The sequence below is a fragment of the Macrotis lagotis genome, chromosome 1 (assembly GCF_037893015.1).
Source record: "Macrotis lagotis isolate mMagLag1 chromosome 1, bilby.v1.9.chrom.fasta, whole genome shotgun sequence".
Taxonomy (NCBI): Eukaryota; Metazoa; Chordata; class Mammalia; order Peramelemorphia; family Peramelidae; genus Macrotis; species Macrotis lagotis.
Genome location: NC_133658.1, coordinates 679,217,220 through 679,223,051, shown reverse-complemented (window position 1 = coordinate 679,223,051; position 5,832 = coordinate 679,217,220). Strand labels below are relative to the sequence as shown.

General features: G+C 37.2%; 1 long non-coding RNA gene across 1 annotated transcript; it reads left to right on the top strand.

The window, feature by feature from the left end:
• The first annotated feature begins 818 nt into the window (after positions 1 to 818).
• LOC141523008 (uncharacterized) lies at positions 819 to 4,861 on the top strand. The gene is made up of 4 exons (XR_012478305.1): positions 819 to 1,553; positions 2,058 to 2,184; positions 3,957 to 4,086; positions 4,567 to 4,861. It is a non-coding gene; the product is annotated as an uncharacterized LOC141523008 (long non-coding RNA).
• The last annotated feature ends 971 nt before the right edge of the window (positions 4,862 to 5,832 follow it).

The following is a 5,832-nucleotide window of genomic DNA, read 5'->3' as shown; positions in this document are numbered from 1 at the left end:
TGACCTCCAGTCCAACATCTACAATGCTACCTAGCCTTCTCTTTTGCACAGAAGTTGCAAAAAATAGCAAATTGAGATTTGAAGTTGGGGGGAAAATTGAGCACTATTACAAATTTAAAATGGATTACCCTTGATTTCCCTTTCCTTGAAGATTTTCCTTGAATAATTTCCCCTTTTCTTGAAGATCTTTAAATAAAGGTTTGATGACCTCTTTTTGAGTAGATTGTAATGGGGATTCTGTTTCAGATATGGGTTGGGTTCTACAGCCACTGAAATGCCTTTTAATTCTGAACTTCTGTGATTCCTTGTATTTATATATTGAATTTCTTCTAGGAACTCAAGGCACTTTCTGTAAACAACTTTATTAACTGAAATATTGGAACCTGTTTTTATTTGTATCTGAAATTCAAACTTAATTTAAAAAGAAATCATTCTCAAGAAATAATTCTGCAGATGACCTCTCTCAAAACATAGAAGAAACCATAAACCTCATCCTTCCCCTTTAAAGGAGATATGATCAGCCTTTTGTAGATGAGCAAATTAAAACATAGATGAGATTACTGTCATGTCTTGTATCCTTAAAGAGTCAGAACCAACACTAGAGTTCAGAATGTATGGGTGTTTTTTTTATTATTTTTATTCTTGTTCTTTTTATTATTCCAATGCATAACCAATCACTTATAAGCTGTGATCAGAAGTACCAAACATTCTTGTTGCTGGAAAACATGGCCAGCTAAAGCTTTCAAGGGGTTTGAACAAATGTGAATGAATTCATTTAAAGACCAACTTGACCAAGAAGAATTTAGGGGCAAAAAGTTTTTATTACATATTACTGTTATTAGCCGAAGCTAAGGGAGAAAGAAACTAAAGGCAGTAAAGGCAGTTAGAAGTGATAGAACCCTTAAGGAGATTAGCAGCAGCAGTCAGCCAGAGATAAGAAGTTAAAAAAGGGAAAGTAAAGGGCAGTTACAAAGTGTTGCAACTGAGCTGCTCCTAGTGGATTTGAAGTACATGAGAGAAATAGGAACATGAGAGTTTATTTGGAGGATCATGCTTCCCAAGAGTGGACTGGCTTCCCAAAGGAGGACCATAAGTCAATTGAGAGGGGTTTGAGCTTTTAAAGGGGCAGGAAAATGAAGTAATTAGGGATGTGTATGTGAGGGGTGTAATTTTAAGAGCAAAGACGAGGTAATTAAGGCCATGTAGTAGACCAGGGCAGGGATTCATTATTTTGTTGATACAGACTTGTAAAATTGGCAGTAGCCCGAAAGACTTAGTCCTTTAAGGTTAGAGCAAGGGCTCTCTGTTTTGTAATAGGGGCTAATATGAAGCAGGGTGGTATCTTGTGTTGTTGTTGACTTTCTTTCTCAAAGATCTGACATCAGGGAGGTGATGTCATAGCAAGCAAGTGAATTGGATTTGAGTGAGTGCTGTGCTGTGCTGAGTCCCAGTTATCCCAGTCATCTACCCCTGAGTCCAGTGGTAGAATATGAAACAGGAAAACTGGAGATGATCCTGGATGCAGGGCAAACTTGCCCAAGGTCATACACCTAGTAAGTGTCAAGTGCCTGATGTTGAATTTGAACTCAGGTCCTCCTAACTTCAGGGTCCATGCCCTATCCACCTCCACAAGCTACCCTGATCTTGTATGTTAGACAATTGGATGTAAGTATACGCAGATTACAAGTGGTTTATAAGCTTAGACAATGGAGTGGGAGTATGGGCATATCAAGATGTTTTGTTAACTCTGGAACAATGGGATAGAAGTAGGGACAATATAAATAGATGGGTCTTAAGTAGTTTCTATAGCCTTTATCAATGGGATAGAGTTCAGTGTAATATAAGGCCAGTTCAGAAAAATAAATTAATAAGCTATTTGTCATGGTCAGTACAAAGGGAACAGATAAATGAAAGTACATATTTCTTTGTCTAATATTTGCTCTACTACAATCTGGCCTTGACTCAAACTTTTAGGCAACTAGTCCTTGCAGTGACCATTTTGGCAGATCTAGGACTTCGAATGCAAGGTCTAAATACCTGTCTTCTATTATTTCTAGGTGTGTAGACAGGGTGCAGATGATGAAATATGAGGTCCAAGTGAGAAAATGTCACACAAGCCTGGAGTTAAGGAAGATTAGCTTCAAATGAATGAGATTTGCCAGCTGCAGAAGAACCCCGTTCAGGGTGAGTGCCACTCAATCTAGAGTGTTCTCCAAACCTCAACACATAACTTCAATTTGAGTAGACTAGTTTGTCATCTTGGAAACTGGGACATCTGAAAACCAAACGTAGACATAATATCCTAGTCAAATGAAGGTTAAAGAGTCAGAATTTTTGGTGCCTTTTTAGCACTGTCTATGGGGAAAAGTTGTCCTCACCAGATAATTTAAGAATTTTTGTGCTCTTGAATCTTTGTTCCTATCTTGGAGATTAGAGTAGGCATCTTGACTTGTTGATACTATTTGCTAAATTCATCCAAATCTCTTTGGCAAGAGTTCCTAAAATATTTTTTTTTTTTTTGCTATAAGAATGCCTTAGGGAGTTTAGTCAAACCTATTGACACATTTCTCATAAAAAAATGTTTAATGTGTAAAACAAAATAATAAGATTATAAAGGAAACATTGTTTTGAAATAAAAATGTCAAAACATTAAGAAAAAGTTAACAATTTCACAGATTCTAGAATAAGAACTCCTAGTCTAGAGGGCTACGTATTCACAGAGGGGCCTTTTGATTTCAGTTCGGTTTCTCAAAAAGACTTTTCTCCAGGCAATAGAATGTGCTGAACAACTACCATGACAGTTCTTGTGTGTTCAGCAGTTAAACTTCTCTATGTAAATCAATACATTTGCATTTCATTCATTAAGCAGTTTCTTATGGTCGATCTGTGAATATGCTCAGAGATTAAAAGAATGCTTGGAGGGGTGGAGTCAAGATGGAGGCATGAAGGCAGGAATTCCCAGAAACTCATTCCCCCCCCCCCCCAACTCCCAAAGCTTTCAAATTATGGCTCTAGCCAAAATTTAGAGGGACAGAACCCACAGAAAGACTGAGTGATACAATTTCCCAGTCCAAAAAAGGGCTCATAGGGCTTGGAATATGATATTCTGGAAAGCAAAAGATCTTGGTTTACAACCTAGAATCAACTATCCGGAAAAACTGAACATCGTCTTTCAGGGGAAAAGATGGACTTTCAATGAAACAGGGAACTTTCAAACTTTCCTATTGAAACAACCAGAGATGAACAGAAAGTTTGATCTCCAAGTATAGGACTCAGGTGAACCACAGAGGGGGTGGGCAAGAAGGACTAATTATGAGTAACTTAATGATATTGAACTGCTTGTATTCCTGCATGGGAAGATGATACTGATAAACTCATGTGCACTTTCTCATTTATAAGAGCAGTTAGAAGGAGCATATATGGATAAGGCACATGAAGGAGCTGAATATTATAGTATAATATAGTAAAAAGATGTAATCAATAGGTGATAAAGGAAAGTACTGGGAGGAACAGAAAGGAGAGGAAGAAAGGGCTAAGATATTTCATGAAAGTTAAGAAAAAGCTTTTACAATGGAGTGGAATGAGGGAAGGCGAGGTGGAATGCATGAACCTTCAATCTCATCAGAAATAGGTCAGAGAGGAAATAACATACACACTTAATAGAGTATAGAAATCTATCTTACCCTAGAGAAAAATGAGAGGAAAGGGATGGGATAAGGGGGAGTAGGTGGTAGAGGAGAGGGAAGAGAGGGAAGATCATGGGAGAGGGTACTCAGATACACACACTTCAAAACAGGGACAGGATGAAGGGGGGGGGAGAGAGAGAGAGAGAGAGAGAGAGAGAGAGAGAGAGAGAGGATGGAATAGATAAGAGTGGAAAGGAATATAGTGGAAGGAAATACAGCTAATGATAGCAACTGTGGGAAAAATATTGAAGCAACTTCTCTTGTGGCTAGCTGGCCAGCCAGGATGATGTGGATGAATTGCTGGTGGGTGGAGTGTCTCTTAAACCTGAATTTCTGGACATCATCCAAGCCAAAAAACTAAACTCTTCATGTGGTCCTCTTGACTCTCATACATACAGAGGTAGGACTAGGCTACACTAGTCTGGTTTACCCTTCCCCTTCCCATGTGATTGTTGTTGTTGGTTCCCCACTCCCTGTGGTCTATACCTTTGTCCACCATGTAGATTACATGCACCACTTCTCAGTTCCTTCATTTAATGGACCAGGCCTTTCTCCATTTACTGTAAATTTGAAGGAAACACAAAAAAGAATGCTTGAAACATAGCTAGATTTATTTATTGATTGCCAAAAAAGTTGACCAATTTATGACCAATTTTTCCTAACTTCCTTCAATACTCAGCTGAAATCCCACCTTTTATGGGAAACTTCTCCCAATAGATCTTCTATCTTTAAGATGAGATTCCATTTACTCTTTATTGCTAGATGGTACAGTGGATATGTGGTGGCCCCCAAATCAGGAGGATCTGAGTTCAAATTTGACCTCAGACACAAGCTGTGTGATATTGGATAAATCACTTAACCCTTATTGCCTCATATCCAGGTCTATCTTCAGTCATCCTGATTCACATCTGGCCACTGGATCCAGATGACTTTGGAGAAGAGAAGTGAGCCTGGAGAGTTAGCACAGCAATACCTTCAGTCAAATTCAATTCACAAGTATGCTATGGCATCACTTCCCTGATGTCATGATCTTCTTCAAAAACAAAGGACAAACATCATGTGTCTTGCATGTACTTAATTATCTTCATATCTTTCTCTTCCATTGGAAAGTATAGTTCTTTAGATAAAGGATTTTTTTTATTTTTCTTTGCTTAGAAGTAACATATAAATGTTCAATAAATACCTGTTGACTGATTTGCTATGGTTTCTGAATGAATTTTTGTTTGTCTCTGTCATCATCTCAATTGTATTACTTTAAAGAAGTAACAAGTGGAGCAGCATAGCATAGCCTGTAGAGTTAGGAAACTGGAGTTAGGGAGACCTGGGTTTCAAATGTTCTGAAACTTGCTCAGTGTGTCCATGGATAAGACACATAGAGTGTCTCAGAAAGACTGGGTAATATATGGGAGCACACATACATCAGGGCTTCACTGATAAAATTACAGATCTTTGACTTATTGTTAAATAACCCAGACATAACATTTAGTAGTTATTGAGGAAGTTGAAATATTTTTTTCTGAGTATTTGCAGAAGGAAGCTTTACTTCTGTTGGAAACTTGCTCCACAATCTACCAAGAGCTGTTCAGAAGTCTGCTTTTATATTATTAAAGTTTTTCAATTGACAAATATTTATTAAACATGAGACACTGTTAAGCACCAGAGTAACAAAGGCAAAAAAAGTCTTTGTTCTCCACAGACAACATTCAAAGAACTACATATATAAGGGCTAAAATGGGGATAATCTCAAAAGGAAGATATTACCATTGGAGGACTGAAAAAGACTTCTTTTTTCTTTTTAGTATTTTTTCTAATTACATGTGAAGATAATTTTTAACATTCAATTTTTTAAAAATTTGAGTTCCAAATTTTTTCCATCCCTTGCTTTCAGGGTCATTTCCTAAAAAAGGTAAGAATTTTAAATATGTTATGTATGTTCAATCACATAAAGCATTTCCATATCAGGCATGCTATGCAAGAAGAAATAGAAATAAATGAAATAAATTATGAAAAAATAAGGTGAAAATACTATGTCTTGATATGTATAAGACTTCACATCTGGCTGTGAATAGTATTATCCCTCATGAATCATTGTAATTGTCTTGGATCACTTGGATCACTGTTGCTGATAAGAGCTAAATCCAACATA